The sequence below is a fragment of the Cervus elaphus genome, chromosome 11 (assembly GCF_910594005.1).
Source record: "Cervus elaphus chromosome 11, mCerEla1.1, whole genome shotgun sequence".
NCBI classification, from domain to species: Eukaryota; Metazoa; Chordata; class Mammalia; order Artiodactyla; family Cervidae; genus Cervus; species Cervus elaphus.
In genome coordinates, this window is record NC_057825.1 from 95,350,010 (window position 1) to 95,357,618 (window position 7,609).

Below are 7,609 nucleotides of genomic sequence, written 5' to 3' on the forward strand. Positions count from 1 at the left end.
TCAGTGTTCTTTGCAGTTAGAATGCAGACTTCATTTTATGAAAAATACTGCAATAGCTTTGAAGAGATAACTATAATTTAGGCCAACTAACAAGTATATAGTATGCTGCATTAGATATAATGATGATAATATGATAATAAAACTACTCTTATTGTATTTTAAAAATCTATGTCCAATAAAATAAACAGGCTATAAACAGCCAAAGAGGATTCCTTTGTAAGAGGCAATATTGCATTATCAACATGAATGACTCAAATAAGCACAACCACTGGCCCTGGAAATGAAGTTTCACATCACTGTGAAGCTCCCTGAGAGTTCTGTTGAGGAGGTAAAGTCACTCTTCTATAAATAGTCATAAATAGTCCCTTCTCTGGAATAATTGACCAAAAATTAGACTTTTTAGCGCATATTATAATTACTGTTCCTTTGATGACTCTAAATTTTAAGCCTATATTACCATTGTTTTGTCTTGAATTGTTCTTTAGGTGTGAATACCTTTTTATCCTAGAATTAGTGGAGAAAAGAGATGATACACAGGCATGATGAATGAATGGTAAGGAAAACAGCGGTGGTTATCATGCAGGTGAATGGTGTTTGTGGGCATCCTTATGTGGACACAGATTTCTGCTGCGTGCCGGATCTCAATTTCTGTATTTCTTCACTCATGCTACTGAAGTGCTACCGTCTGCCATAGACAGCCGCTGTCAGAGTTGACGGGAAGACGTGTGGCCCAGCGCCTGGCCTGGCTTGCAGAGTGCCCACCGTGAATGTGGCTGTCCTTCCTGCATGGTCCCTGCAGGTCCCCGCCAGCCCCAAGACTCTCTGCACCACAGGGTGCAATGCCTAAGGGCCATCCACACTGGATACTTGGGTCCTATGCGAGTCCCAGAACGAAACAGGAATCTGTTCATATATTCAGACAGTCTTCATTCCACTTACCCAGAGGGTCCCAGTCTGAACCAGTGGAACGGTAACTCCTTCACAAGCATAGATAGGAAATGAAATTTTTTGTCTTTATGATTCCAAGGGATTTAAATTTTCAGTGGTTCAAAACTCACTTGTAATCTTACTTTTATATTTTGATTATGTAGGCACTATGGAAATAGTCATGAGGAAATAAAAATAATGGGGGTGGAGGGTATAATTGTGTATACCATGTACTCCATCCACCTTTGAAACCATAGATACTGTACACCCAGAATGGTTAGATCCTATTGGCTCTACAAAGAAAAATTTTATTTTAGTTCTAAACTAGACAATTTCAGGACTGCTAAGGTTTAAATTCAGGCTTTGAGTTCCAGATTAAATTCATCCATGTTTGGATTCACGTCCAACGACTTGGAAACTTTGATACAGTCACTAAGCTAACAAGTTAACGGTTCAAATATCCGTAGTCATTGAGGTTAAAGGCTAGCAGAAAGGACTTCCAACAATGATTTAAGAACACATGAATTATAGCCATGGAGGCGGAGGTGGGGGGCAGTGAGGGGGTGCTGGTGAAGTTACACTGGGCCTGGGATGTTGCCCAGATGTTCGTGCTTTGTGGTTACATCATGAGCACAGACCAGGTGATCCCAGCTGATAAACTGACACCACGTGAATCCCTGAAGCAGAAAGGCTCAGATGCCTTTTCAGTAGCACTTACAGAGGGTGTGACTGTCTCCACAATACGAAACAGTAGAAGAAACCAAGACGGTGAAATGTCCATACGCCAGTTCTAAGGAATAGCATGTTCAGTGCCTCTCCTCTCATAAATGAATCTCTGGGCATCTGACTGAAAAGGATGAAGCTGAGAAAAAAGAGCTACATTTTCCTCTTGTGGGGAAACCTTACACACACACACACACACACACACATGGTCTTTTTCCATTCCAACACCTGCATTTACAGGTGAAGAGAACGAATGAGGTCCTAAAAGATGCACTGACAGATGCAACTATCATTGCCAGATCCCAGTAAGGGATTCTGACCTCCTGATCCGGGAGCCTGGTCTCTTGACATTCACCTTAATAATCCTCATAGCTTCTGAAAAAGTCAATGAAACTTAAATATTTCCAGGTACCTATCTGGAACTGAATGGAACATATTCCATGTGACTATGTGGCCTCAGTAAAGATACCCCATGAATTAAAAAACATCATCACAGAAGTTGTTCAAACATAGTGAGATTCCACACGACTCGATTGTCATTTTGAAATACTGTATTTATCAAGGAAGATGAAACTTAGGGGGGGAAAGTTAGCTGAGAGTTTGTCAAGGTAAGTGAGATTTAGGAGAGAGAAACAAATGATTTTTCTGATCCCCACATCTGCAGAGGGAAGCCCCATGGCTCAGGGGTAAAGAATCTGTCTACCAATGCAGGAGATGCAGGAGACTCAGGTTCAATACCTGGGTCAGGAAGATCCCCTGGAGGAGGAAGTGGCAACTCACTCCAGTATCCTTGCTTGGTAAATCCCATGGACAGAGGAGCCTGGCGGGCTACAGTCCACGGGGTCGCAAAGACTTGGACACGACTGAGCGACTGAGCACAGAGAGCAAGTCTGCAAGATAACCTGGTCCATTCTCCTGACCAACAGAAAAGAAATGGAAAGTTCTTGTTGATTCACCATGAAAATACAGGCTCACTCGGAAGTTGAGGCCAAATCAGGCTACACTCGTTAATAAATGAGAAACTTTATTTTGCAACACACGTATGCACACACACAGAGACTCACACACATACAGACAATATATACACACACAGACACACGCACACCCTAGCTCAGTGGTGGCCTGGCTTCTCAGCAGGGAAGTCAGGCAGGGTTTCACTGACCGCAGCACCTGCTGCCTTCCGCGTCGTGTTTTCCAGACGCCCACAGACTTGCCTGCCCCGCTTAGCGAAACAGCTGCAAAGAGGCCTTGGTGACTAAGCAGAACTGTTCCCATGTGATAAATCTTGGGAACAAAGGTCAGCTGTGATAAGAATCTCCATGGTTGTGGATGAGGAGGAAACGAAATCTCAACCCTGCTTTTCCTTTCCTCTGCATTTACTCAATAATGTCCTTACTATTTTTCAGACTTCAGGTCTACGGAAATTTTAAATTATCCGGAGGAATGAAGCAAAAGGAAAGAAATGGTTATGTCAGTGATTGTGCTTTTTCCCCTAAATTACCTGTATAATTCATTCTTTTCTCCATTTAATTTTTATGATTGAGAACTGACCTCCAATATAACCCCAACAAAAACAGTCACTCCCAGTCCCTATCTGACTCCCTCATGCTACATATGGTCCATATTAGGAGTTCTGTTTAAGTGTATAGCACACATTCTTAAATTTACTTATTTTTTATATCAGTTCTGTATGCCCTGTTGGCTCAGAATCTGAATCTGCCTGCAATGCAGGAGACTTGGGTTCGATCCCTGGGTTGGGATGATCCGCTGGAGAAGGAAATGGCAACCCACTCCAATACTCTTGCTTGAGAAATCCCACAGACAGAGGAGCCTGGCAGGGCTACAGTTCATGGGGTCAAAAAAGAGCTGGACACAACTGAGTGAGGAAGCACACACGTATGTTGATGTGTTTTGTCTTTCCCTTTGCATTTCCACAAAAGAGGGTAGAGAAACTAGAATTACTCTTTAGGGTGGGCAGGGATGGTCCCCTGTGCCTTTCACATGTTTCCTCATGGTGTGCATGAGAAAATCTTCCTACCCCAATCCTCCGTCTCCTTCTCCTCCTCTCTCCCTTTCTTTCCTTTCACACACACGTGCACACGTACACACGCACACATGCATACAAACACACTTCTGCTTGAAGCCATGTATCGAGAATCAAACAATTCCATCTGATGATAATATATCAATATCCAGCTTGCTCTATCTATCCATCATCTATCTATCTATCTATCTATCCATCTATCTATCATCTCTACCCCTGTAACTTCTCCCCTTCCAAACAAGGAGGCACACTTCCTTTTCTTCATGATCCAGTCTAAATTTAACCTGCTCCAGGGTTTTTAGTCTATCTCAGCTGGTCAGAGAGTGAGCTCTAATTACTCTCAACATCTTCATTTCATTAACGTCATTTGCTATGGTCCCAAGAGAGAAGATATTCTAGGATTTAGGTTTGTAAAATGACCAGGAAAATCTGGAAATTAGACTTCAAGAAAAAAAAAAAAAGAATATGTCCATAACCTAAAAGTAGTGGCTAGGCTGTATTCACAAGAACAAATCATTTGGCTTATTGCTGAGTCATTTTTAATCACTGGTGTTGCTTGTGGCCTGAGTCCTAACAGTATGAAAACAATCAAAATACATGGAATATTTGGCTCACTCACATTGTGAATATTCAGTTCAAGGTAAGAGTAAGTTTACTTTTGAAAAATATGCCCACAGTGCAGTCCAGTTCTTACTATTTAAGAACCAGTTACAAACCTGTTCTTAAGACCTGTTGTTTAATTCACAGACATCAAGCAAAGCTGTAAAACCAGTTCTTCTGTTAGGCTGTAACGAGAAGACAAGAACCTATTTCTATAAATCTTTTTATTAGATTGTGTAATTGTCTCTCTAAATAGGCCTATATTCTTCTGCTAGTACCCACATTCCACCTTTTATAATTGTTGTATAGGTTGGGAATGGCAATACACTCCAGTGTTCTTGCCTGGGAAATTGCATGGGCAGAGTAGCCTGGTGGGCTACTGTCCATGGGTCACAAAGAATTGGACACAATTGAGTGACTAAGCGCTCATGCACGCGCGCACACACACACACACGTGACTTTATCACAAGATGCTTCATAACAATTTTTGAATGTAATGACACCCTCATGTTTTCTACCAACATTTCAGTGTGTTTCTATCCTAAGATGCATTTACACTCCAGGAAATGGGAAAACACTTCATCAGTCATGGTTGTATTTTGATCTGAAAGGCTGTGGTTGAAATGATGCCTATTAAAACATATATTTCCTAGTTAGATGTATTAACATGTAAATTGTTGATCTGTATAAATTTTTTCAAAAATTTTGAAAGTATAGTGGTCAATTAGCATATTACTATAGAGGCTTTTTCCTGAGGTATTTCTTATCTATACAGTCTATACTTCAACATCTGTCTATACTTAAACTTCTATTGAAAGGAATTTTATTTTCAATCTTGCTAGTAAATTTATATTGAATTTTGAGATGTTGGCAATCCTATTTACTTGGCTTTCTAGCTTAATGAATTTCTATATTAGTAAATTCATTATAAAAATACAATATTAACAATTATCTTTGACTCTTTCCTAAATAATCTTTGGATATAGAGAATAAGAAAAGCTAATAAATTGATTGTGTCTACTGAAGTCACTCGAAAAGAAACTTAAGAATATCAATAAGAGATTGAAGCAGTAAGCATGCATTGTTATGGAAAAACCATTTTTGTTTCTTTACCATGGACTAAGCAGTTGATTATTTTTGAGTAGCATAAAAAAAATAAATAAATTCTGGATTTTTAAATCAATTCTAAGAAAATTTAAAAAAAATAAGCTGGCATTGAGCAAAGTAAACCCAATGTCCTCAAATCTCTCACTGCATTGTCCTTCTGGCAGACATTGCATTTGGCAAACTCTTGCCTGGATGAAGCCAAATGTCTTCTCTGTATGTGGCCACAGATGCCGATGGAAAACCACACAGCCAGTAAGGCGTGGGACATGATCAATTTGCAGTCTCCCACCATCCCTGGACCTTTCATTCTGCCAGGACTCTGCCTAGGTTTTCTTAATTTTCTCTCCCAGTTTGTACTGTTTCATTTTTTTTTCAAACTTTCTCTACTTATCTCAAGGATAGCAATTCACCTACTCCCCACACCATTTTATTGTCCTTAAAACAAAACAAAACAAAACATAAACCACCAGTGCAAACTCTCTCACTTGCACCAGAATAACTATTTACTCGCTTTCATATCCATCTTCTTCTCTTTCCTACTGAAGCGGGCCATGATGCTGACCTAAATTTTGCTGTTCTCGTTCTCTTGAGGCTTGTTATGGAGTTGCTGTCCTGATGATTCCCTAGCTCTTGGCTACTCAGTCTCACCCTCCAAACAAGCAGGGGTCCACTCTTCCCCTACATCCTTCCGCCTATGGCTTTTTAGTCACTTTCTTAAATAGCCTCTCTGGCAAGATCCTTACATCTGTCCTTTGATTGCTGAGCTTCCTTCATCTGTCTGTCCTCCTATTCTTATATTTTCCATAAATGTTTCCTCCTTCACCCCAGAGTCCAAATCTGCCAATCTTGTGATACATAAATTGACCACCAACTCTAAACTCTCTGGACTTCTTAGGTGGCTCAGTGGTAAAGAATCCACCTGCCAATACAGGAGACTCAGGTTCAATCCCTGGGTCAAGAAGATCCCCTGGAGAAGGAGATCGCAACCCACTCCAGCATTCTTGCCTGAGAAGTCCCATGGACAGAGGGGCCTGGCAGAGCTACAGTTCATGGGGTCACAAAGAGTCGGATGTGGACTGAGGATGCATGCATGCCTAAATGCTCTCTGGAACTCAAATTCATATTTATTGCAGAACAATGCCTTCAGGATATTTCACAGTTATTAAAAATAAGACAACAGCCCCAAATGGAATCACTTATCTAAGCTCCAAGTCACCAAACCCAGACTTAATTAAATTACAGTTTCAGCTCTCCCAGAAATGGAATCTTAAACCAGTTCATCAGAAATCACCTCGCCAGCACTAGCAAGGTCACCTGCCTAATAGACCCTGCCATTGCCCTAAAGGAAAGGAGTCTTGCCATAACCAGCCTGCTTTTTTTTGCCTAGTGTAACTTCCTTGTTTCCACTCTTGTCTGCTGATAAAAATCTCTCCTTCTGTACACCTCCTCCAAGCTCCTTTCCATCTGTTAGATTGGCTGTTGCCTGATTAGAGTCCAGTTTTGCTCAAATAAATTCTTAAAATAATTTAAGATAAAATAAATTATCTTTTCCCTTGGAGAAGGGAATGGCAACCCACTCAAGTATTCTTGCCTGGGGAATCCCGTGGACAGAGGAGCTTGGTGGGCTACAGTCCACGGGGTCACAAAGAGTCAGACACAACTAAGCATCTAACACCATTACTACTACTACTATTACTAATGTATCTTTTAACACAGGTAACTCAGTATTTTTAGAATAAAGTTTATTGTCTGTTCCTCCCATCAGCTCCATGTAACCCTTTCCTCTAAGGCTTTTCCCATGGCTCAGTGGGTAAAGAATTTGCCTGCCAATACAGGAGACTCGGGAGACTTGGGTTTGATCCCTGGGTGGAGAAGATCCCCTGCAGGATGAAATGGCAACCCACTCCAGTATTCTTGCCTGGGAAATCCCATGGACAGAAGAGCCTGGCGGGCTACGGTCCATGGGGTCCCACAGAGTTGGACACGCCCGCGCACTAAGCACGCACACTTCCCTCTAATCCTTGTTTCATTAAATGCAAAACCATATGTTGATTGCTTAAGACATGTTGGCATTTCACTTGATTTCTCACTCCCCCTTAATCCTACATAGAATCAAACTCCATGACTCCTCATGGGGACTCCAAATCTCACCAGAAGCCATTTATATCTGTCCACCCCTATTGCATCCACCCATGTTTTCCACCATCA